Genomic DNA, 24451 nt, shown 5'->3' on the forward strand with positions numbered 1-24451 from the left:
ATGCCATTAAGAGCATTTGTAATACTTGGGATTAGGTAAAAAATATCAACATTAACAAGGGCTTGGAAGAAGTTGATTCCAACTCTCATGGATGACTCTGAGGGGTTCAAGACTTCAGTGGAGCAAGTAGCTGCAGATGTGGTGGAAATAGCAAGAGTACTAGAATTAAAAGTGGAGCCTGAAGACATGACTAAATTGCTGAAATCTCATAATAAAACTTTAACAGATGAGGAGCTGCTTCTTATGGATGAGCAAAGAAAGTGGTTTCTTGAGATGGAATCTACTCCTGGTAAAGATGCTGTGAACATTGTTGAAAGGACAATAAAGACTTTAGAATATTGCATAAATTTAATTGATAAAGCAACAGCAGCATTTGAAAAAATTGATTCCAATTTTGAAAGAACTTCTACTGTGGGTAAAATGCTATTAAATAGCATCACATGCCTCAGAGAAATCTTTCACTGAAGGAAGAGTCGATGTGGCAAACTTCATTGTTGTCTTATTTTAAGAAATTGCCACTGCCCCCAGCCTTCAGCAACCACCACCCTGATCAGTTAGCAGCCATCAACATGGAGGCAAGACCCTCTACCAGCAAAAAGATTATGACTCATTGAAGGCTCATATGATGGTTGGCATTTTTTAGCAATAAAGCATTTTTTAATTAAGGTGCGTAGACTATCTTTTTAGACATAATGCTATTGCACACCTAATAGAGTACAAAAAAAAAAAAAAAAAAAAAAAACCAGTGTTGTCAAGTTGATTCCAACTCATAGTGACCTTATAGGACAGAGTAGTACTGCCCTGTAGAGTTTCCAAGGAGCACATGGCAGATTTGAACTGCCAACCCTTTGGTAGCAGCCATAGCACTTAACCACTACGCCATCCGGGTTTCCACAGTATAGTGTAAACATAACTTCTATACACACTGGGAACCCAAAAAATTCAAGTGACTCACTTTATTGTGATATTTATTTGCTTTATTGCAGTGGTTTGTAACCTAACAATTATCTCTGAGGTATGCCTGTATATGATATGAAACAGTCAACATTTACTCAAAAGCAAAGGTGAGAAGGCAAGGAGGGGAAGCGAAGCTAGATCAATCCAAACAGAACAAACATTATGGAAATAATGAGAATGCTGACATATTTAAGAATTGTAACAAATGGTAGGGGAAGTTAGCACAACTTGACCAAGGCAAAGCCACGGAAGCTTCCTAGGCACATCCAAACACCTTGAGGGGCCAAGTTACTGGGGTCAAGGGCTGGGACCATGGTCTCAGGGAACATCTAGATCAATTTGCATAACATAGTTCACAAAGAAAATGTTCTACATCCGACTTTGGTAAGTAACATCTGGGGTCTTAAAATCTTGCGAGCAGCCATCTAAAATACATCTATTATAGGGATTGCAAGTAGTGTCACATAACAGTATGTGTATAAGTTTTTGTATGAGAAATTAACTTGAGCTGTAAACTTTCACGTAAAAACACAATTAAAAAAAAATTCCACATGTGGTCTGAGCAATGCAGGGTACTAATACGGAGCTGGACTTCTATTTATGCACTCTTAGGTAGCTTTCTTAGCAGCTCCATCACCCCATTGCTCAAACTAATCTTACGGTCAATTAAAACCCAGGGCTTCCTGTAAACTATTATTAGAATCTCTCCCCTCAGCCTTCACTTGTTTTCCTTTCTCTAAAATATACACTTTGATGGTAATCTTCTGATTACAGTATAAAAATAATACTCATTTTAGATTCTTAGAAAATTGTGGTGTAATGGTTCGCTTTCGTGTGGCCTTTCTCACCTTGGTCATGACTCCCACCCAAGTGATTGGGTAGGACTGTGCAAATAGGTTAATTGTGGCCCACTAAGGGGATTGGTCAGTTTTGCCACCCCGCTGGGCTTGAAAAAACCCACCCCAGAGGCAGGAAAGAGAGGATCCCACACCACCAAGGAAGGAAAGCCAAGAGCGGAGAGTGTCCTTTGGATCCAAGATCCCTGCACTGAGAAGCTCCTGGAACCAGGAGACACAGAGAGAGAGAGCTGTAATACTGAAGGCAACAAGAAGTGGTAGCAGAGACCTGACCCCTGGAGTGAGAAAACTGAGTGCCTTCGGGCAAAGCCTGAGGGCCAGGGAGAGGTTGCCTGAGAGAAAGGCTGGAAACAGGCTATCCTGATGGAAGAATTGTATCCTGAGTGTTCCTGAGCCTGAATTTTAACTGTTACTTCCCTAATAAACCCCATAATCATAAAAAAAATAAAATATATCTACTGATCCGATCACATTCTGAGCAAAGAAGAATGAAGAAAACCCAAAGCACAAGGAAAATATTAGTCCAAAGGACTAATGGACCAAATGAACCACAGCCTCCACCAGCCCAAGCCCAGAAGAGCTAGATGGTGCCTGGTTACCACTACCAACTGCTCTGACAGGGATCACGATAGAGGGTTCTGGACAGAGTGGGAGAAATACGTAGAAAAAAATGCAAATTCACACACGCGCACACACACACAAAAAAACAGACTTACCGGTCTGACAGAGACTGGAGGAACCCCTGAGACTATGGCCCCCCGAACACCCTACCAACTCAGAACTGAACCACTCCCGAAGTCCACCTTTTAGCCAAAGATTAGACAGTCCTATAAAACAAATAATAGCAGACACAAGGAATGTGCTTCTTGGTTCAACCAAGTGTATGAGACCAAATAGGCAACATCCGCCCAAAAGCAAAGATGAGAAGGCAGGAAGGGACAGGAAACCTGGTCGAATGGACATGGGAAACCTAGAGTATAAAGGGAAAGGGAGAGAGGGATGACACATTGTGGAGATTGCAACCAATGTCACAAAACAACGTGTGCATAAATCTTTGAATGAGAAACTAATTTGCACTGTAAACTTTCACCTAAAACACTATGAAATTAAAAAAAAAAATGCAACCACGGCACAGAACAATTTGCATAAGAACTGTTAAAGGGTATCTAACGTGCTGTGTAAACTTTCACCCAAAAGGCAATAAAATACTATTAAAAAAAAAAAAAAAGCCAAAAACCAATTCTCAAGCTTGTTTCCCTCATTGTTGAATTGCTTACTCTTGCAGTTCAGAACTCGTGCATTATTCTCAGAGGCACTGGTTGGTCAAACCCACCCCAGAAGTACTTACACCTCATTTTTTCAAACATGCTGTGTCTCCAGTCAGATCTAGAACTTGCCATAAATCTAAAAATCATCACCACCAGCTGGAAGCTATCCCAATCAGCCCCCAAAAAGCAGTCTTTGCATACCATTTGGCTTACAAAGAAGAGCTGCAAGGGCTGAGTTTGTGTTTTTAGACAAACTTTGCAAACCCCATATGAAAGGCCGAGGGTGGTTGTCATGAACGTAGTTTTAGATTATTTCATTCTTGCTTCAAACTTTCAGAAAAAGCTTGCCACCAGCTTTGTTTAAAAGGATTCCATCTCATATGAGTGATTTCCTGGCATGGAATACCTTTCCTTTCATGTTATATTAAAGCACGTGCACTGCATTTCTTCAAAAGGCAAGCTTTCATCTCACAAGAAGAAAGCAAGCTCACGTATGGCAATCTATACAAAGCAACAACATTTCGGTATTCCAATTCTAGCTTTAAGACAGTTTGAATTATATTTACATCAAACATTATGATTGCCTCGCTTGAATCAGGCAATATTTTGTAATCATTCTATTTTTTGGCTAATCAGAAAACCATGTTCTTTATTTCTTGGTGCTAAAATCATAAATGGTCTTTCCTGCAACATTGGAAAAAATGACTATGACTGTGAAAACAATGTTTACCGCCCAACAAACGATCATTCCCCAATACTCTGCAGTAGGAATCAAAGGCATTTCATGGCGTCAGTTGCCTGCAGCTGGAATCTCTCTTTCCAGGCAAACAAGAAGGTGAAGATCAGGAACAGGACCTCAGGCAATGCTCTTTTGACTCAAGCAAGTTGATTTGTGATGGTAATAAAAATTGTTACCTTGTCCCACTTCACAGAGGAGTGTCCAAGGCTGACTACTCAACTTAGTGAGTGAATGATACGCGCTGAGATGCAGAGAAATCAGTGGCTAGGCTCACAGTCCTGGAGATGCACGCCCTTTACTTCTCTTCCCCTGAAATAAGTAGCGGTGGGCCTGTGAGGTCAAACGAAAGACTTGATGCAGAACACTGAGAAATGCACGGTCCTCTAGGGATTTTTAGATACAGTTACTTTTATTCTTTCACAAAAAATTGTGAGACAAATGTGTACTTTATTCCATTTATTGTGTGGTGTGGACAGAGGATCTTTAAACTTTTTATTTAGGGATGTCTGCTTTCTCTTCTCTAATTCCTTTTCCATTGGAAGCCTTGTCCCAGAACATAACTAGAAGTTTCACTTTATTTACACCAAAAATGAGTTGTAAGACTATCAAAAATCCCTATATATTACAGCTTCCATTTTTAGGACAAAAGCAATGATTAAGCCATTATCTGAAGGGTGAATTTTCAAGGCCAGGTACCCAGGTTGTGGAGAGTGTTCCAGGCAGAGGAACAGCAGGCTCAAAGACTCAGAAGCAGAAGGCAGGGAGTGCTAGAAGAACAGAAATAAGTCCGATATGGCTTCTCTCCACCAACTAAATATTCATATCAGGGGGACAAAATGCTGAAGAAGCAAGAATCCACACATAACCCATTTGTTGAAATCTGTCAAGATTCAATAAGCTTTAATTTAAAAGTGCTTATTAGCTTTCTGGAGCCCTTGGTGGCTAGTGGTTAAGAGCTTGGCTGCTAGCCAAAAGGTTGGCAGTTCAAATCCACCAGCTGCTCCTTGGAAACCCTATGCAGCAGTTCTACTCTGTCTTATAGGGTTGCTATGAGTCAGAATCAACTTGATGGCAACAGGTTTGGGTTTTATTAGCTTTATACGGCACATAAAACCAAAACTCAAACCAAATCCATTGCCATCGAGTTGATTCTGATTCATAACGACCCTATAGTGTTATAAAAGTGTTTGTCACATAAATGAATGAATGAATGAATGCATGCATGCATTGCTGACAAGTTTCACTGTGCCTGGTCACTTGAGATCACCTGCAAATGAACATAATACGGAGGCTTTCTATCAAAAGACAGATTTCTAAGTGGAAAAAACAGAGACCAGAATAATAATGAACATGTTAATTATTTGGAGAGCAAGATTTTTTTTTCTTAATTGAGAAAGAATACTTCAAAAGCAAAGTGCTTTACAATATATTGTTTGAAAAGCAGTTCTACAATTGACTCCCACACCTTTTAATTACATAAAGGTAAGTAAGTATGAATTTTACTTCATGATAATAATAAGACTTAATGCTTCATTTCTTTATTTTTATAAATGAAATTAGTCTGGCATGGGTCTCACCCTACCATCACCCTACCTTCAATGTATCACAGGTTAGAAGAAGGGGGATCTCCTTCCTGTTATTTGGTGGAAGGTCTTCCCATCCATCTTCCCAGCTTTATGTACGAACTCTGTGAGATTACACAGTGCTTAGAAATGAGGGGAGGGCCCTTAGTCTGTGGTTGTTGCCATGGTTACTGTTGCTCTTCCTACACCTGAAGGTACTGACAATTGCTGGTTAGCATCATTCCAGGTTGGTTCTGATAGCCAATCATAGCTATCCTCTCCTCTTACCTCAGGTTCAGCGAGGGAGACACTCTCAAGGCCAAAATGCTGTATGTGCGTGCATTCTCCACAGTCTTCCTGCAGTCGTCCTCATACACACAATAATGGCTACAGGCCAGTGGACTCAATTCTTCACCACTCTTTCCAGCATCAAGGTAGTTTCTCTTAGAATCAGCCTTCAGTCAACCCAATCTTGTTCCTCCTCTTCTCTGAGTCATCCAGATTAACCCCCATCAATGGATCTGAAATACAAAAACCCAACATTTTCCCCACTGGGGCTGAGGGGTAAAGCAGGCTGTAGAACCACTCATATCTTGAAGAAACAGTGCTGGGCTCATATTCTGGGGTAGGAGTATGTAATTGGTTAAGACTGTGTGTCAGCTTGGCTGGGCCATGATTCTCAGTGTTTATGTGTTATGACTCGCATGATGGGATCTGCTGTGAGTAGCCAATCAGTTGAAGGTGAGTTTCCTTGGGGATGTGGCCTGCATCTGAATATAAGCAAACGTCCTGGCTTTTTGTTCACTCCGGACTCTGCACTGCCTCCTGTTCGTCTGACCTCCAGTTCTTGGAACTTGAGCTATCAGCTTATCTTCAGATCTTGGGATTCGTTGATCTTCACAGCCTTTTAGTAGGAGTTCTACCCTCCAACCTGCTGATCTTGGGTTTGCCAGCCCCTAAATCTATGTGAATCAGGAGAAGCCTTGAGGTCTTCCCTGCCAGTCTTGGGATTTGTTGATCTTCACAGCCTGTGAGCAAGAGCCCTGCTCCCTGACCTGCCAATCTTGGGTTTGCCAGCCCCTGGAACTATGTAAATCAGGAGAAGCCTCTATCCTGATCCATGAACTTGGGACGTTCCAGCCTCTATAATCGTGTGAGCCATTTCTTTGCTATAAATCTCTCTATATATATTTATACGATTTGCTGGTTTTGCTTCTCTAGAGAACTGAGCCTAAGAGCGGTTAATGGGAGATTTTTTACGCTTCCTGGATAAATACACAGAAGCAAAATAAAAAACCCAAAGCATGATTTTTTCTCAATAATTCACTACTGTGATAGAGGTGTTTACAATTTTTCTCTACAGACCAAAAACTATTTACATAAACATGGTCACATGTCAGTTCAACGAAAACATTAACTCGTTTTCACTCCCTCCCTTTCTCAGCTCTCTGTGGCTATTTGTATTCATTTCTCCCATCCTGACACATTTGAGCAGATTTAATTAATCCTTTGAAACCTCTCCAAATCCATTTTTTATTCCCTTTTTGTCCCTACTGTTTGTCTCAGACTCTGATACTGTCTCTCTTTATTTTTTTTTTAAGAACTTTTAGAGTAATTTCTACCCTGCATTTATTGACTTCCTTTTTATCCTCCCTCCACACTCCACCCCTTCTGGATTATTCCAGACTTCTTAGCTCTCCTTTCTCCCTCTGTAGACTTCATGCAAGGACAATTATTCTGAAATGAGTGCCACCTGTTCTCATTAGTTAAGACACATTTTTTCCCTGTCATTCTCTTTGCACATCTATTCACACCTACTTGTCTTTCTCTTTTGCCTAGCTGCCTGAAAACTGTCTTTTTCATTTGCTCACTTTATCCAAGCATACAGAACAAGTACTGAGAAAAAGACAATGAACACCTTTGTACCCATCTGCCAACTGTCAAGTCTTAACATTTTACTATACTTACTTCAGATCATTTTTTCTTCAATGCTGCCAACACAATTGAAATCCTGTGTTGCCTGACTTGATCCCAGTCTCCCTCCTCCCGCCTGAACAGCACAGTTAATATTATCAGACTTGTTACATTTGTGCCAATGTGATGGTGATAAATGGTGTCTCTTTGTTTTAACTTGCATTTCCTCAATCGTTAATGATTCTGAGCATTTTTTTAGTGGCCATTCAAGTCTCTTCCTAAACCACCCTCTTTAGTAGTTCTTCCATTGAGAGCTTAGTGGTAGGCTCAGTCTTTTCTTTTGACAAGTCTTTATTTTGCCCTCACTCTTAAATGTTTAAATAAAAAATTTTTTTTTTTTTTTTTGTTTAGCAGGGGACAAATTCCAGATTGCCAGTTATGGTCTTGCAGCATTTTGAGGATATAATTTCATTGTCTCAGTTTTTATTTTTGCAAATGAAGTCTCTGTCAGACTAATCGACATTCCTTTTTTAAATAATCTGCATTTTCTCCCTGGTCAGCTTTCGGCATTTTGCAATTTCACTACCAAGTATCCATTTTACTTCTTAAGACTCACTATGAATTCTAAGTATGAGGATTCTTACATTTTATCAGTTTTTACAAAACTGCATCTGAATATAAGCAGACGTTCTGGCTTTTTGTTCACTCCGGATTCTGCAGCTGGCTCCTGTTCATCTTGTAAAGTTCTTAACCATAATCTCTTCAAATTTTGCCTCTCCTCATTCTCTCAATTCTTTTCCCCTTAACTTCAATTGGATTTATGTTGGAGTTTATTTCTATTCTATTTCTAAATATCTCTTATTTCATTTTTCTTGCCTTTCTGTTATATACTCTCAGTAAATTTCTCATATCTAAGTTCTAGACCTGAGAATGTCTCATTTGATACTTAACCCACCCCTTTAGAGTTTTGGTTTTTATTTTTGTATTAATTCCTACTCAGAGTAGATTGTCCCTGACTCCAGAGCTTTTCTCCTTTCATACATAGAGTATAAAAACTTATCCTCAGTGAGACTTTGCCTATGAAAACCCTTTGCTGTCTAGGCTGAGGCCATATTTCTCTTTTATGGCTTTATGGTCAGAAAATCTGCTTTGTAATATTTCAATGTTTTGGATTCTGTTAAGGCTTGCTTTCTGGCCTAAGATGTGGTCTATTTTGGAGAACGTTCCATGTGCGTTGGAGAAGTAAGTATATACTTGGCTGCTGTTGAGTGTTGTGTATATGTCTATGAGATCAAGTTGGTTGATTGTGGCATTTAGATCTTCCGTGTTTTTACTGAGCTTCTTTCTGAATGTTCCGTCCTTCATCAAAAGTGGTGTGTTGCAGCCTCCAGCTATTACTGTGGAGCTACTTCTCTTCCAATGCTGTTAGAATTTGTTTTATGTTTTTTGAAGGCCTGTCATTGGGTGCATAAATATTTATTATGGTCATGTCCTCCTGGTGTATTGGCCCTTTAATCATTATATAGTGTCCTTCCTTATCCTTTGTGGTGGATTTTGCTGTAAAGACTATTTTGTCAGAGATTAATATTGCCACTCCTGCTCTTTTTTTATTATTGTTTGGTTGATATATTTTTTTCCCTCTTTTGATTTTTTGTTTGTGTCTTTAAGTCTAATGTGTGTCTCTTGTAGGCAGCATACAGACATATCACATTTTTTAGTCCATTTTATTGCTGTCTCTTTATTGGCACATTTAGTAGACGGGTTTTACAGCTGGTCTGTGGACACCCAATGCTGCTGGCTGTAAGGACTGGGAGTCACTACTTATTCTTGGACCCGTTGCAGGTGGCTCGGTGGAGTGGGTGGAGCCACCAGTCCTCAGGCCCCCAATGTGGGTAGGTGAGGACCCTTCTAATACACCTGTACGGAAATCCTGTCTTAATGCAGGGATCTCATTCCTAATGCCCTAACTCACCTAGGTTAAGTCTTTATCTCCTGTATTCTCCACAGATGGTAGAAACTAAGACTAATTAAATCATCAAGACCGACTCACCACTCCATATCCTCTCTACCCACATCCATACATACACAGAAGCATATGCACCGAAACAAACCACCTCCACCATCAGTCACCTTATGCTAAGGATATTCAGGTTAGTTCTGTTTATTTCCTTAATGGCTATATGAGACCCATTTTGTTGGGGAAAAGTGGGACTTCCCATATTGCTAAAAAAGTAGCCACTCATCTGGGGTCTTAAATGCTAGGAAGAAGTCACCTAAGATGCACCAATTGGTCTCAACCCACATGGACCAAAGGAGAATGAAGAACATCAAGGACACAAGGTAATTACGAGCCCAGGAGACAGGAAGGGCCACATAAACCAGAGACTACATCAGCCTGAGGCCAGAAGAACTAGATGGTGCCCAGCTACAACTGATGACTGCCCTCATAAGGAACACAACAGAGAACTCCTGAGGGAGCAGGAGAGCAGTGGGATGTACACTCCAAATTGTCATAAAAAGACCAGACTTAATGGTCTGAGACTAGAAGGACCCTGGTGATCATGGCCCCTAGACCTTCTGTTGGCCCAGGGCAGGAACCACTCTCAAAGCCAACTCTTCAGACAGGGATTGGACTGGACAATACGATGGAGAGGGATGCTGGTGAGGAGTGAGCTTCTAGTATCAGGGGGACATTTGAGACTTTGTTGACATCTCCTGCCTGGAGGGCAGGTGAGAGGGTAGAGGGGATTAGAAGCTGGTGAAATGGACATGAAAAGAGAGAGTGGAAGGAGGGAGTGGGCTGTCTCATTAGCGGGAGAGCAATTTGGGAGTATGTAGCAAGGTGTATATGGGTTTTTGTGTGAGAGACTGGCTTGATTTGTAAACTTTCACTTAAAGCACAATAAAATTTTTTTAAAAAGTAGCCACTGAGGTAAAAGATTAAAAACCAAGATTCTTTAAAATGAAATACCTCCAATTTTGAAAGCAGAAGGAATAAAGGAAGAAAGCACAGGCACTTAAAAGCCACAAACTTTGATGTTAAGAGAGGGAAGTTTCGATTAAGCAAGAATGAAAAGATAACTTCCAGCAAGAGAGAGTAGCTTTTCTTATGAGGATGGACAATTTTGCAAAATCTTCTAGGGACAAACAACTTTAAAGAAAGGGTTGGGTCTTTCTGGCCTGTGTGAGGGGAATACTCCGGTTTTTCCTAGTTAGCCCTCACTCTCTCCACATCCTCACACCTTCTCCGCTAGCAGCAGCTCAGGAACATTGTTATAAAAGAGACCGAAGAGCAGCAAGGTAATTGGTAGGGCGGCTAAAAGAATTGTCTTCAGTTGAATGTGCACAGCAATCACACTTTATACTTAGATTATGTGTTACAGGTCAATTAAAACAATAAAGGCTTTAAAAGATTTTCATTAATACTTCACATAAATTTCAGAATGTACTTTGTTCTTGTCAAAAATATATATTTAAATTTGAAATAGTTTTGGGGATGAGGATGGGTGAATTTTGAAGAAGGTATTCCCACTTCACCTCCAACTTCAATCTCAGCAGATGACACCTCCAACTTCTAAGAAAAAATAAATTCATTAATCAAGAACTTATTTAGTTTCCTCAGCTGTAAAATTGGGATAAAAATAGTACCTATCTCCTAGGGTTGTTGTGGAGATTAAATGAGTGATATAACACACAAAGCACTTTAATCAGCAGATGGAACACAGTCTGCACTAAATATTAGCTACTGTAATTATTATTCCTCAACTTTCTCCTAGCAAATCCGTAAATCTATCTGCTTCTGCACCCACTAATTTTCCTTCCTTACAACTAAAGTGATGAGCCTCCTCCTACCTAAGCCATCTAGGAGACAAGGCATTATCAGTTATTCTCCTTCATTTCTGTATCTTCAAACTTTTCTCTCCATTGGCTCCTTCCCATCATGAGAAACTAAAGTTAAATCATCAAGACCGACTCACCACTCCATATCCTCTCTACCCACATACATACATACATAGAAGCATATGCACTGAAACAAACCACCTCCACCATCAGTTACCTTATGCTAAGGATATGTTCATTTGCATCTCCACAATAATAAGTGGATATTTTAAATAAATATATTCTCCACTTTTTAAATAGACTGTTGCTACATACTAGTTATGATTCAAAACTGAACTCATAATCTCCACATTTCTCGAATCTCAGAAACCTTTGGTCCAATTTCTCTTTAGGTGTGAAGCCTTTCAATCCCTAACATTTACCATGAAATTAGTATATTTGTCTTGTATTAATCAGGAAAAACTGAATTACGCTGTGGTAACAAATAACCCCTAATTGTCAGTAGCTGAAAACAATAGGTTTCTTTTGCAAATTATATATCCATTGCACCCAGTGGGGTCTCTGTTTCAATGTCTTCTCCATTAGGGATCCAGGCTGAGATAAGCTCTACCGTCTGGAAAAATGATCATAGCAGCAGTGAGAAGAAGACATAGAGAGAGCGAGGAAAATTTTGTACCAGTTCTTAAATGTTTATCCTAGGGTGTATATGTCACTTCTATTTATATTTAATTGACCAAGGCAAATCACATAAGTATAATCTCCCACATACTGAGAAGGTGAGGAGAACAGGAAATAATGAGTAGCCCTTATGTCTACTACATTTCCTTTCTTACGGGTAACAAGTAGAACAAGCACATTGTCACTGCTGTCTTTTGCTCTTATCCACTTTTTAAAAATATTTTCGAACAGGAAAAACTACATACACATTTTGCAATAAGGATGAAAAGATACAAAGCTTGCAAAAATCCTGTAAAATATCTTTCTGTCCAGAAATTATGCTCACCTATATATATTTTAGGAAAAGTCTATTCTTTGAGTTTGCCACCGTGGGTCTTCACCTCTATCACAAGGGAAATGGAAAAGGTGTCCAAATCCCTTCCCCTGTTTTTTAAAAACCCTTGAGTTTAAATTGTGTGCCCTGCAAAACCAAGTGAGCCATGCTGGACCAGTGGTTTCTAGAATATCTGGGCTTTCAAAGTAATTCCATCTTCAATGATTAAACCAGAAGCTAATAAAAATTGCCACGTACAGGCAGTGGATTGGAAAGGGGTAGAAAGGACATGAAATGGAATGAGACTACTTATACTTCTTATCAGAACTATATAAAAAGTGTACTTCTTTTTATATAGTTTTTATTTTTGAACAATGTTCGTATTTATATATATTCAAAATTATAAAATTATATATTTTTTTTTACAGGGGAGAAAAAACAAACAATTGGAAATTAAAGTATTTAAAAATGCCATTTACAATAGCATCAGAAAACATGAAATACTTACCAAAAAAACCCAAATTCATTGCCATCTAGTCAACTCATAGAGACCCTGTAGGACAGAGCAGAACTGCCCCAGAGGTTTTCCAAGGTTGTGACTTTTATGGAAGCAGGCTGCCACCTCTTCTTCCTGTGGAGCCCCTAGTGAATTCAAATCACCAGTCCTTTAGTTAGCAGTTGAACACTCAACGATTGCGCCACCAGGGCTCCTTATGAAATACTTAGGTAAAAATTTAACAAAGTATGTACATAACCTGTCCAAAGAAAACTACAAAACACAGAAGATAGAAACTCGGAAACATCTTAACAAATGGAGTGATGTGTTACATTCATGGATTCAAAACCAGTATTGTTAACTGGCAATTTCCCCCAAACTGATCTATAGTTTCAAGATAATCCCAATCAAAATCAAAGCAAGTCCATTTGTAGAAATGACAAACTGATTCTAAATTTTATATGGAAATGCCAGAAACGATCTTGAAAAGGAGGAAAGTTGAAGGGCTTAACACCTGATTTTAGGACTTATTATAAAGTTACAATAATCAAGACAATGAAGTATTGACATAGGGCTAGGCATAGGGGTCAATGGAACAGAAGATAAATAGATTCGCACATATATTATCAGTTGATTGTTGACAAAGGTGTCTAGGTAATTCAATGAGGACAAGAATAGTCTTTTCACCAAACAGTCTTGGAACAACTGGGTATTCAAATAAAAAAATAAATCCTGGCCACTGCCTCATACCATATACAAAAATTAAATTGAAATGGATTGTAAGCTTAAAGGTAAAAGTTAAAACTGTGGAAGAAAATTTTCATGACTATAAGATAGGTAAAAATACTTTTAGATGGGACACAAAAACCACTAATCATTAAAGAGAAAGTTAATAAATTGGACTTCATCAAAATACAAAATTTCTGCTCTTAAAAGACACTGTAAAGACAATGACAAGGCAAACCACAGAATGAGACAAAATACTTGCAATACAATCTGAACAAAAATAAGTCCGTCTAGAATATATAGTACTCTTATAATGTAATAATAAGAAAACAAAAAAGCCAATTTAAAAATAGCCAAAAGATTTTAACATAAACTTCACAAAGGATAATATACATATAGCCAATAGACATATGAGAAAATGCTCAACCTCATTAGTCATTAGGAAAATACAAATTAAAGTCACAATGAGCTATCACTACACACTAATTAAAAAGACAATACCAAGTGTTGATGACAACCTGAAGTAACTGGTCCTCCCAAACACTGATGGTAGAAATGATACAGTCCCTTGGGAAAACTGGCATTTTCTTATAAACATATTTACACTTACCATATGACCAGCAGTTCCACACTTGGGTATTTACCCTAAAGAAATGAAAACATGTATCCACACAGAGAATTTTACACAAATGTTCATGGTAGCTTTATTAATAGTTCCCCAAAACTGGAAGCAATCCAAATGTCTGTCACAGTTTAATTGTGGTACATCCATACAATGGGATACTATGCACCAATAAAAGGTCTGAATTCCCGATACATGCAACAACAAAGATGAATATCAAAAACATGCTGAACAAAAGAAAACTTACGCACAAACACACACACACAAAAGATACAACATAATTCCATTATATCAAACTCTACAAAAGAGTTAAGCTTTGTTTAATCTACAGTGACAGAAAGGAGACTGGTGGTTACTTGAAGCTATAGCTGAAGGTGGGAGGATCAACTCAAATGAAGCATGAGAAAACTTTTTGTAATGATGGAAATATTCTATATCAGGTCTAGGTCTTGGTATCTAAATACTATCCCCCTTAAAAGGAGTCAGGGATGCTCAGGAAAATGATCAGGCAAGGTACAAGATGAGTAGGAAAAGAATAAGGTGAGAATTAAACAACTTGTGCAGAAAAGGCAGTGCTCAAAAACTAATGGGGATATGTCAAAAAGAAAGGGGGGAAAGAAGACGGAAGAATGTCAACTAATAATTATAGAAAGACAATAGAAATAGAAAAAACCATTTCATAGTAACCATAGCAATAATTGGTTCAGGCTAAATTTATGAATGGATGCTAAAATTAGATGAAAGATTGCTGGAAAACAGGATATAGAGAAATATGGCAGACAACAGCTTAGCCAAATTATCAAAATTAACATCAGTAATCCCTGGACAAACTGTTGTTATCTGCCTTCTCATGTAATGCACTGAGATGGCTATAACATCACCTATGTAGTATTCTACTCACAGAAACATTAAAACTGATCATGAGACAGCTGCTGAGCAAATATAAATTGAGCGATGTTCTGCAAAACAGCTGAGCTGGACACTTCAAAAACTTTCAATGTCATGAAAGACAAAAATAAGGCTAAGGAACTGTAATAGATTAAAGAGACAGGTCAAATAAATGCAGTGCTTGCTCCTTAGTATTTACTTTAAAAACAAAACCTAGCAAGAACATCAGGACCACTGGATGAAAATTTGAACATAAGCTTCTTATTAGATAGTGGTGTTGTACTAATATTAAATTTCTTGAGTGTAATGATTGTATCTTCTTAGGAGAGACAGGCTGATGTTATAGGGGTGCTGTGTACAACTAGCAGTCAAATCGTTCAGAAAAGTGTGTGTGTGTGTGTGTGTGCGTGTATGGAAAAAAGGAGAGACAGAGACAGGAGAAGAAAATGGGACAAAATGTAAAAAACAAAAACACGTACCTAGCAATTCATACACACAAGTTAATACCACCTTTGTCAACCAAAAGGCAGTACAGGTAATACCTGGTTGTTGATCAGTACAGCACTAGGTAGAGAATAAAAGGGACAACGGAATAATCCTGATTAGTCTCTGCCCATTGGAGTCCTGAAACTCCCATGTCATTGTTTGTAAACAGTCAAAGTACGCCAAGCCAAGAAACTGTCCCTCAGTGCGTATATTTCTATCTCAACAAAACAGGACCACATTCATCTAGTTGCTCAAGCTGGAAAACTCACCCAATCCTAGTAATTCTATTTCCTAAGCAATTCTCGGATCCACTCATATCTTCTCATCCTTGTTGCCACTACATAAGCCCAAATTATCACCTCTCCTCACCTAGCCTACTGCAACATCCAGATTCCTCCAATCTATTCTCACATTATAATGCTATAAATTAAAATCTGATTGTGTCCCATCCATACTAAAGGCCTTGCGATAGCTTTCTTAGGATAAAGTCCTTAACGTGACTCTCTAGGCTCTACAGGATATAGCACTTCTTTGCAACCTTGCTTTGTACCACTCTTTGTTTTGTTTTCTCCTGTTTCAGGGCTTCTTGCACGTGCTGTGTGTTAGGGTTAGGGTGTGTTTGCCTGGCTAGTTTCCTCATCAGACCCATAAACCCGCTGCCGTAGAGTAGATTTTGACTCATAGCAACCCTATAGGACAGATTAGAACTGCCCCATAGTGCTTCCAAGGAATGCCTGGTGGATTCCAACTGCTGACCTTTCCGTTAACAGCTGTAGCACCTAACCACTACGTCACCAGAGACTAAATGTCTTTGCTTTCTACCTCTGTAGTTTCTTTTTGCTAAATTCCCTTCTGGTCATACTCATCCCACTTGTAGTTACTTTTTCAGTGTGCATGTCTTCCTGGCTAGAATGTAAGCTGTGAGAAGGCAGTTTTGTGTGTTTTATTCACTCTCATACCCCCAATTTCTAGCACAGAGCCTGGAATTTAAGTGTTCAAGAAATTTCTGTTGGTTGTACTTTAAAGAAGACTACAGGCCTGGTGTAGGTGGCAGAGATGGAATAAAGTCCCCTTCAAGCCCTCCCCTCACAAAGCATCGCTTTGCTGGGCAGCGGATGGGGATGAAAGGGAGTCTATCAATGTAGCTAACATTACCCAAAATCAAGCTAAAAAACAATGGTTCATTTTGTAAATCTCTAATCTTTAGGAAGATGTGTGGAAAAAGTGAATACACACCCTATCTAACTGGATAAACGTCTAAAGATGACCAGGACGGGACTTTTTTTTCCCCCCAGGACAGGATTTTTAAAAAACATCAAGCAGCAGTAACAGTCATAGCTGATTGTCACTCTTCCCATCTGTGGAGACTTTTTTAAAAATGTATTTTTTCATAGACGATAAGAAGTAAAAATTTATGACCTTCATATTAGAGATTAAAAAAAACTGATAACATCCAGAACTGGTGAAGATATAGAAAAATGAGTGTTCTCATACGCACTTGCTGGGACTGTAAAATCAGTAAGGCCATTTTGGAGGGCAACTTGGCAGCACTGTATTGATTTTGAACCAGTAATTCCACTTCTAAAATTTATTCTTCAAAAATATTTCCAGACATGCACAAAGATACACATACAAGAATTTTCTTCATAGCACTGTTTTAATGGAGGAAAGGTCCTAAATGCCTGTTAATAGAAAACAAGTTAAATAAACTACAGCGCATCATTACAGTGGAACACTATGTAGCCATTAATAAAAATGAGATAGATCTTTATATGTTGATTTGGAAAGATCTCCAAGGTTTATTGATAAGCCAAAAAAGAAAAAGAAAGAAGGAAAAGTGACATCCATTTGTATAACAAAAGGGAGATACATACATACACCATGTATATAGCCGACTATCTCTGCACATGTAAAAAATTATTAACAGTGTTTGCCAATGAGGAGAGAAGCTGACACAGTGCTAGGAGAACAGTTCATTATAAGTTTTCCTGTATTGCTTGAATATTTTCCTTTCATTAACATGTTACTTTTAAATAGATTTTTAAAACATTTAATGTAAAAAAACAAAAAAGTATGTTTCTGTTACGTACCTGCCTCATTCAAATAACCTCTTTTGGCACAAAGTATGAATACATTTTACATTCAGTTTGTCTGTCTGAACAGTGTCAGTAAAATATTTAGAATTAAGTCACTGGAAAATTTGTAGCTTGAGGTTCAAGAAGTGACTAAATATTGGGGAAAACATACAATAAATAGGAAGGCCTCTGAGAAGAAAAATACGAAAATTTATTATGAGAAACAAAGTTTAACACTCGAATGAATGAAAAAATACATGCCCCTGGATGGGAAAACTCAATATTGTCAAGATGTCGATTCTCTACAAATCAATGTAACAATTTCAATCAAAACACTAATGGAATTTTCACATACAACAATACTGATTTTACCATTGATTGGAAGAATCACTTTTATCATAATAATTCTTATGTAATACTTCATATATGATAAAAGCAGCACTTCAATTCAATGAATTAAGGTTACATATTAAAGGATGCAGGTTAGCTGTTGCAAGTGGGGAACAAGAGGTAGATCCAAGCTTCAGATATTCACCAAAATATATTCCAGTTGCATTAGACAGTCAAATGTACACCCCCCCAAAAAAAGCACACTTCTTTTTCAACAAAAATTGCAAAAAGGAAAATTTGCAGATTAAAATAAATTTAAGAACATATTACAACCCAAAGCAAAGTATCGATCTTACTTGGTTCCTAATTTCGAACTTGTAAAAACAATAATTACAAGTTAATGAGAAAATGGCACTGATTAATATTAGGGGTTCTTGTTAAATTTTGAGTGTGTGATCATGTTACTATGTTTTAAAAAAGGAAATCCTTAGAAATACATCTTTAAATATCAACAGATGAAATAATACTCTGATGTCTGAGATTTGGAAACTCTGGTGGCGTAGTGGTTAAGTGCTACAGCTGCTTACCAAGAGGTCGGCAGTTTGAATCCGCCAGGCGCCCCTTAGAAACTCTATGGGGCAGCTCTACTCTGTCCTGTGGGGTTGCTGTAAGTCAGAATTGACTTGACGGCAGTGGGTTTGGGTTTTGTTTTTTTTTTTTTGGTCTGAGATTTGCTTCAAAATATCTCAGGAGGATTTCGAGAGAGGCAAATATATATAGAACAAGATTGTTATTTCTTAAAGCTGGGTAATGGGCACCACGGGTTCATTATACTACTCTCTTTACTTTTATATATGCTCGAAACTTTACTTTTTTTTTTTTTTTAATGAAACCAAGAAATAATCTGAATAAACTCACTCTAATACTGGATGGGAAAGGACTTTCTACACATTAACAAAAGAAGAAAATGACTGAGACAACTGATTAAAAATCTGTATAAAAATAACAAAAATTAGACGAAAGCTCTTTGCAACCTATGAGAGGAAAAAGGATTAATAATCTTAATATACAGATGGCTAACAACAAATATAACTGGCTAATAAGCATAAGAAAATATCCAGCCTTTATTTTAATAAGACAAACGTAAGCTAAAACAACAAGCTGGACTTTTATACTTGCACAGTTTTATAATTTTATTAATATTTAGGGTTCGAAAGGATACTTAAAAGCAACGCCATATACCATTTCTAGAAAGCAAATAACAATAGACAACAAGAACTAAAAAATGTTACTACATCCTTGAGCAAACCCTGGAGGAACTTAATCTAGGGGAAAAAACCAAATACACAAAGAATCAAGAGTGTTTATGAAAAAAATTACTTATACTGGTGAGACAATAGACACTAAAAAGCTCAACAATAGGAGACTGGCTAAAGTACGGTACACAGATACAACAGAATACCACACGGGGTTTAGAAATCCAACAACGTGAAGATGCTCAGGATATACACTATACATTATTAACCCAACCGGGAAAAAATAAATGTGTCTGTGTAGATAAAAGGAATTATCCTATTACCAGTGATTACTAAAATATAATTGGATTATGAATATTTATTTATTCTTAAAATCTACATATCACTTTCATATTTTAAAAAAATTTTAAGGAAATTATTTGATGCTTTCAGAAGAATGTACTTCACTAACAATTACTCTAACTTTTTGCTTTTATACAAAGGGGCTCAAGAAATACAAACAGATGCTGCTAAAAATGAAGTCACCGTTTTTCTTTATATGTCATCCAGCTGTTACTCGAAATAAAAATTTAACTGTTGGAGCACTACATTTTCTTCTGAAATTTAGACTTGTGTTCTGCAAAAACTAAAAAGCCTACACAACTTCAATTCAGATTTGATAATCATTTCCTGTTAATAGATTAGTTAATCCTATAAATCAAAAAGGAAAGCTGCTTTTTGCAATATGAGCTCATTTAAATTCACCTTCTATTCTCTGTACATAAAAGAACTAGAAACAACTTAGAGGTGTATTCATCAATTTTCAAAAGACTACCTTAAGTTTTCTCCTTATATGTGGTTGTACCTAGGTGAAAGAACAAAAGCTATCCAAAATTCCTCCTCCTAATCACGGCTAAAAGAACATTCTCAGATATTGCGCCTCGTAAAAATCAGTTTACAGCCACAAAACCAAAACCGTCTGCACAAACTGTGGCTGTATATGAAAGTTAAGCTGACTCAGCAAATAAAATTTGTCAAAAACATTAGTATTTCCAACGGCAGCTGTACTCCAGTACTGTTTTCATAGGTAAATTATCTCCATTCTCTATCACTAACACTTGTGATGCCCCTTAGAATATTTGGAAATTTTAAAAGAATTCCAGTTCCCTCACACCATATACAAAAATAAACTCAACATGATCTAGTTATAAGAACCAAAACCATAAAATTCTTAGAAGAAAGCATAGGGGTAAGGCTTTAAGATCTTTTTTTGACATTGGAATCTTAGACATGACACCAAAAGCACAAACAACAAAAGACAAAATAGACAAATCCGAGTTCATCAAAATTAAAAACTTTTGTGCAAAGGACTTTATCAACAACGTAAAGAGACAACCTACAGAATGGGAGAAAATACTTGGTAGCTATACATCTGACAAGTTTTATATATATATATATATATAAACTCCTACATCTCAACAAAAAAAAACAAAAAATGGGCAAAGAACTTGAACAGATATTTCTCCTAAGAAGATATACAAATGATCAATAAACACATGAAAAAATACTCGGCTGTCATCAGTCATTAAGGAAATGCAAATCAAAACCACAATGAGCTACCACTTCACACCCACTTCTTACCACAGTGAAAAAGTTTGGAAGTTCCTCAAAAAGAATTACCATGACCCAACAAGTCCACTCCTAGGCACATACTCAAAAGGCTTAAAAGCAGGGACTCAAATACCTGGACACCAATGTTCACTGCAGCATGATTTACAATAGCCAGACGATGAAATTAACCCAAGGGTTCATAATGGATGAATGGATAAACACAATGCGGTATAAACATACGATGGAATATTATTCAGTTACAAAGAGAACTGGATTTCTGATACAAGTACATAAACCAAACCAAACCAAACCCAGTGCCGTCGAGTCGAGCGACCCTATAGGACAAAGTAGAACTGCCCCATAAGAGTTTCCAATGAGCACCTGGCAGATTTGAACTCCCGACCCTTTGGATATCAGCCGTAGCACTTAACCGCTACGCCACCAGGGTTTCCTCAAGTACATAGAAACCAAATTTATTAGTGGTTACCAGGGGTTGGAAGAGAAGGGAATAGGAAGTTATTTCTGAAGAGGTACTGAGTTTAGGGAGATAAAAGCAACTTTTAGAAATCAATAGTGGTGATGGTTGCACAACATGGTGAAAGTAATGTCACTATACTAAAATGAACACTTTGGAATGGTTAAAATGGTGCACACACACACACACAAAAAATAGTGCTATGGGGGTTAAGTGTTACGGCTGCTAACCAAAAGGTCGGCAGTTTGAATCCGCCAGGCGCTCCTTGGAAAATCTATGGGGCAGTTCTACTCTGTCCTATAAGGTCGCTATGAGTTGGAATCTACTCGACGGCACTGGGATGGGGGTTAAGGAAAAGAAAGCAAGCTACTCAAGTGTAGTGGCCTGAAGGATAAATCCCTAGAGGAGGTGACACTTGAACTAAGTCATAAAAGATGGTTAAGGTATTGATGACGGAGATGGAGGAAGGGGCGCTCACAACACGGAGATGGGAAAGTGAAAGAGAAGGCTAAGACAATAGTCTAGTCCCAGAAGTTCCACACCTTTATCTTTTCTGAAGCCTTTTAGGAAAGAGGTCCAGGATGGTGAGGGGCTGAAAAAGAGGAATTAGCCATCAGAAGGATCAGAAATCGGGCTTTTGGACCCCAAGGGAGGTGCCTGTGAGGGCAACAGGCAAGTATTTTGTGGAGGCAGGAGGCAAAGAGCAGCAGCTTAAGATCTGGAATTGGGGCAGAGTCCAGGTTCCCTCCATCTGAGATCTTAATGGACCAAGGTGGGAGGCAGAGGACGACCCTTAATGGTACCGGGAAGAGGTCGGCCTGGAGCGTCAAGGTCTGACTCACTTCTCAGGTTAGGTCAGCAGGCCAGCATTTGCTCAAGTGAACTTGGAAGTCAGAGTGAATATTAGGATCTGAGGCAGCTTGGCTATATCCAGCCTCCTGGGATCAAGCCACTGGGTAAGGAAGGTTTCCAGAGTCTCTTGGTCTCCAGGAGGGTTTGTGGGTGCAGCAAGGGAAGAATGGGCAGATAGCTGGTCCCACAGTTAGCTGGGGCCAAGAATTCTCTTTTAAAAACTTTCTCCAGAGAGAGGAGAGACCAGTGAGCACCTTTTGTGACCTGGATATATTAAATCACACTCACACATACACACACTCCTCAAATGAAGTTACATTCAGACAAGTATAGAGAGACATAGATAATTCATGTTTGTAAAAACCAAAGGAAAAAGAATGCCTTGCATTAGAAGGATAAACATCAACTTCAACAAAGTGGTTATCCCTGGGGTGAGAATGAAGAGAGTGGTCAGGTAGTTGGGGTTTCTATTTTATTTATAACATTTTATTACATAAAATATACAGTTATACGGGAAGTGAGCACAACCAGACCAAAGCAGACACTTAGAGGAACACGCACACCAAAAAAAAAAAAAAAAACCACCACTGTTCCTCACTCCCATGACCTAACTTGCTTTCACCTACAAACTGGATTTCACAGATCACATTATATTTTCCTAGGACCTCTTTCTCTCTCCATTATACCAGCCTAATTATCTGTTCTAGTTATATCCAACTCTTCACCTACTCCACATCTGCACCCACACAGCTAATGTTTGGCGGGGGCGGGGGGGGGAGTACACAAGGTATCTACCCTCAACGTACATTTATGATCAGCCTCAAATGTCATTGCAGGGCTGCCCAGTATTTGTTACTTTCTTTATCCCATTCACTCTCCCAATCTTCCAGATAATAGTTTTTCACAGCTTCTCTTCTCCCTCTGGAAGAGGCTGGAATACATCCAACTGCCTACTCAAGCTGTGGCACTCAGCCGCTTAAAAAGCACCTCAAATTTAACCAAACTTTATTTCTTCATCAAAACTCATTCCTCGTGTAGTCTTTCCTCAAAGATGTTTCACTTTCCACCATGCTGCTCAAATAGCTTGAGTCATCCTTGATTACACACGTACACTTATTCTTCTCTAATACCTCTAGTATTACCCCTTCTTGCCAATGCCACTGCTGTTACTTGATTTCAAACCATGATCTCTTTCCAAGATTCCTATGAAACTCTCCAATAGCTTTCCCTGCTTGCACTACGGTGTGAAAAATTGCTTCCCATAAAGCAGCCTGTGATTCTTTAAAAATAAGTTCTATCATTTTATTTACTTGTTCATGGCCCTCCAATAACTTCTATCACATTTAAAATAAAATCCAAACTGCTTTCTATTGACCTGAGAGACGACCCTACATCACCGACAAACCATGGGCAATAGGCCAAATCCAGTCCACTATTTTTGTAAATAAAGCTTCACTGGGATGCTGCTATGCCCACCCATCAACGTAGTGTTTATGACTGCTTTCCTGCAAAAATGGCAGATAAGAGATCTTATAGCCCCTGAGTATCACAAATACTGCATAGCTCATTACAGAGAAAGCTGGCCGACTCTGCCCTTTATGATGCACCTCTAACTCTGCCCTCATCTGCTGTGCTACAGCCCACTGACCAGCTTTCTATTCCTAAAGCAGGCCAAGCACGCTCTCCACTCAAGGCCTTTGTACTTCTACCGCGCCTGGAACACACTTGTCTCACATATCTACATGACGGGCTACCTCATGAAATTCAGTTCTCTGTGCCCAAGTTCTCACAAAGAACTTCCCTGACTGTGCTAACTAAAGCAGCACCGTATCCTTCTCTAATCTCACCCTGCTTTATTTTCCTTCACAAGCCTTATCACTGACTTCATGTATTTATCGCCTGTCCTTTACCTTCCCACTAGAATATAAGTTCCATGAGAAAAAGGCCTTTGTTTATTCATTGCTGCATCCCAGAACACTGCACATAGTTAGGATTCAGTATTTAATAATGAATGTTTCTGATTTTTATTTGATTCCTTTTTCCTAAGAAAAATACAGTATGGTTGAATATAGTGCCTTCGCCAAAAACCAAACCCAGTGCTGTTGAGTCAATTCCGACTCATAGCGACCCTATAGGACAGAGTAGAACTGCCCCACAGAGCTTCCAAGGAGCGCCTGGAGGATTCGAAGTGCCGACCCTTTGGTTAGCAGCCGTAGCACTTAACCGCTACGCCACCAGGGTTTCCATAGTGGAGTAGAGGAACAATAAAACTTCAAACTCATTTTAAAAAAGGCAATATTGCAATTTTGCCGGAGAATGCTTAATGTAATCTGGCAATATATTATGTAACAGACTGAAAATACATTCCTCATCCTTATGTATGTTTAACTTTCAATTACACTAATGAAGCCTTAGCATGTAATGAAACAAAATGACAGGTTACTATTTATTTCTAATGGATGTGTAACATATATATCTCGCTGTTTGTCATAAATTAAAAGTCATTTCAACCCTTAGGCAATCAGAA

General features: G+C 38.4%; 2 long non-coding RNA genes across 3 annotated transcripts in view; one reads left to right on the forward strand and one right to left on the reverse strand.

The window, feature by feature from the left end:
• The window catches only part of LOC135231225 (uncharacterized), an 80473-nt gene extending 74742 nt beyond the window's left edge, over window positions 1–5731 (forward strand). Inside the window, exon 3 of the long non-coding RNA XR_010321881.1 lies at window positions 5677–5731. This is a non-coding gene — a long non-coding RNA (uncharacterized LOC135231225). The remainder of the gene's footprint in view (window positions 1–5676) is intronic.
• On the reverse strand, window positions 726–22503 carry LOC111752118 (uncharacterized). Of its 2 annotated transcripts, none has more exons than XR_002787116.2 (3): window positions 12637–22503; window positions 5672–5904; window positions 726–4151 (listed from the first exon to the last, which is right to left on the reverse strand). It is a non-coding gene; the product is annotated as an uncharacterized LOC111752118 (long non-coding RNA). The 2 variants fall into 2 exon arrangements; XR_010321880.1 differs by having other exon boundaries at window positions 5672–10871.
• Window positions 22504–24451: the final 1948 nt, after the last annotated feature.

This window comes from Loxodonta africana, chromosome 4 (genome assembly GCF_030014295.1).
Source record: "Loxodonta africana isolate mLoxAfr1 chromosome 4, mLoxAfr1.hap2, whole genome shotgun sequence".
NCBI lineage: Eukaryota > Metazoa > Chordata > Mammalia > Proboscidea > Elephantidae > Loxodonta > Loxodonta africana.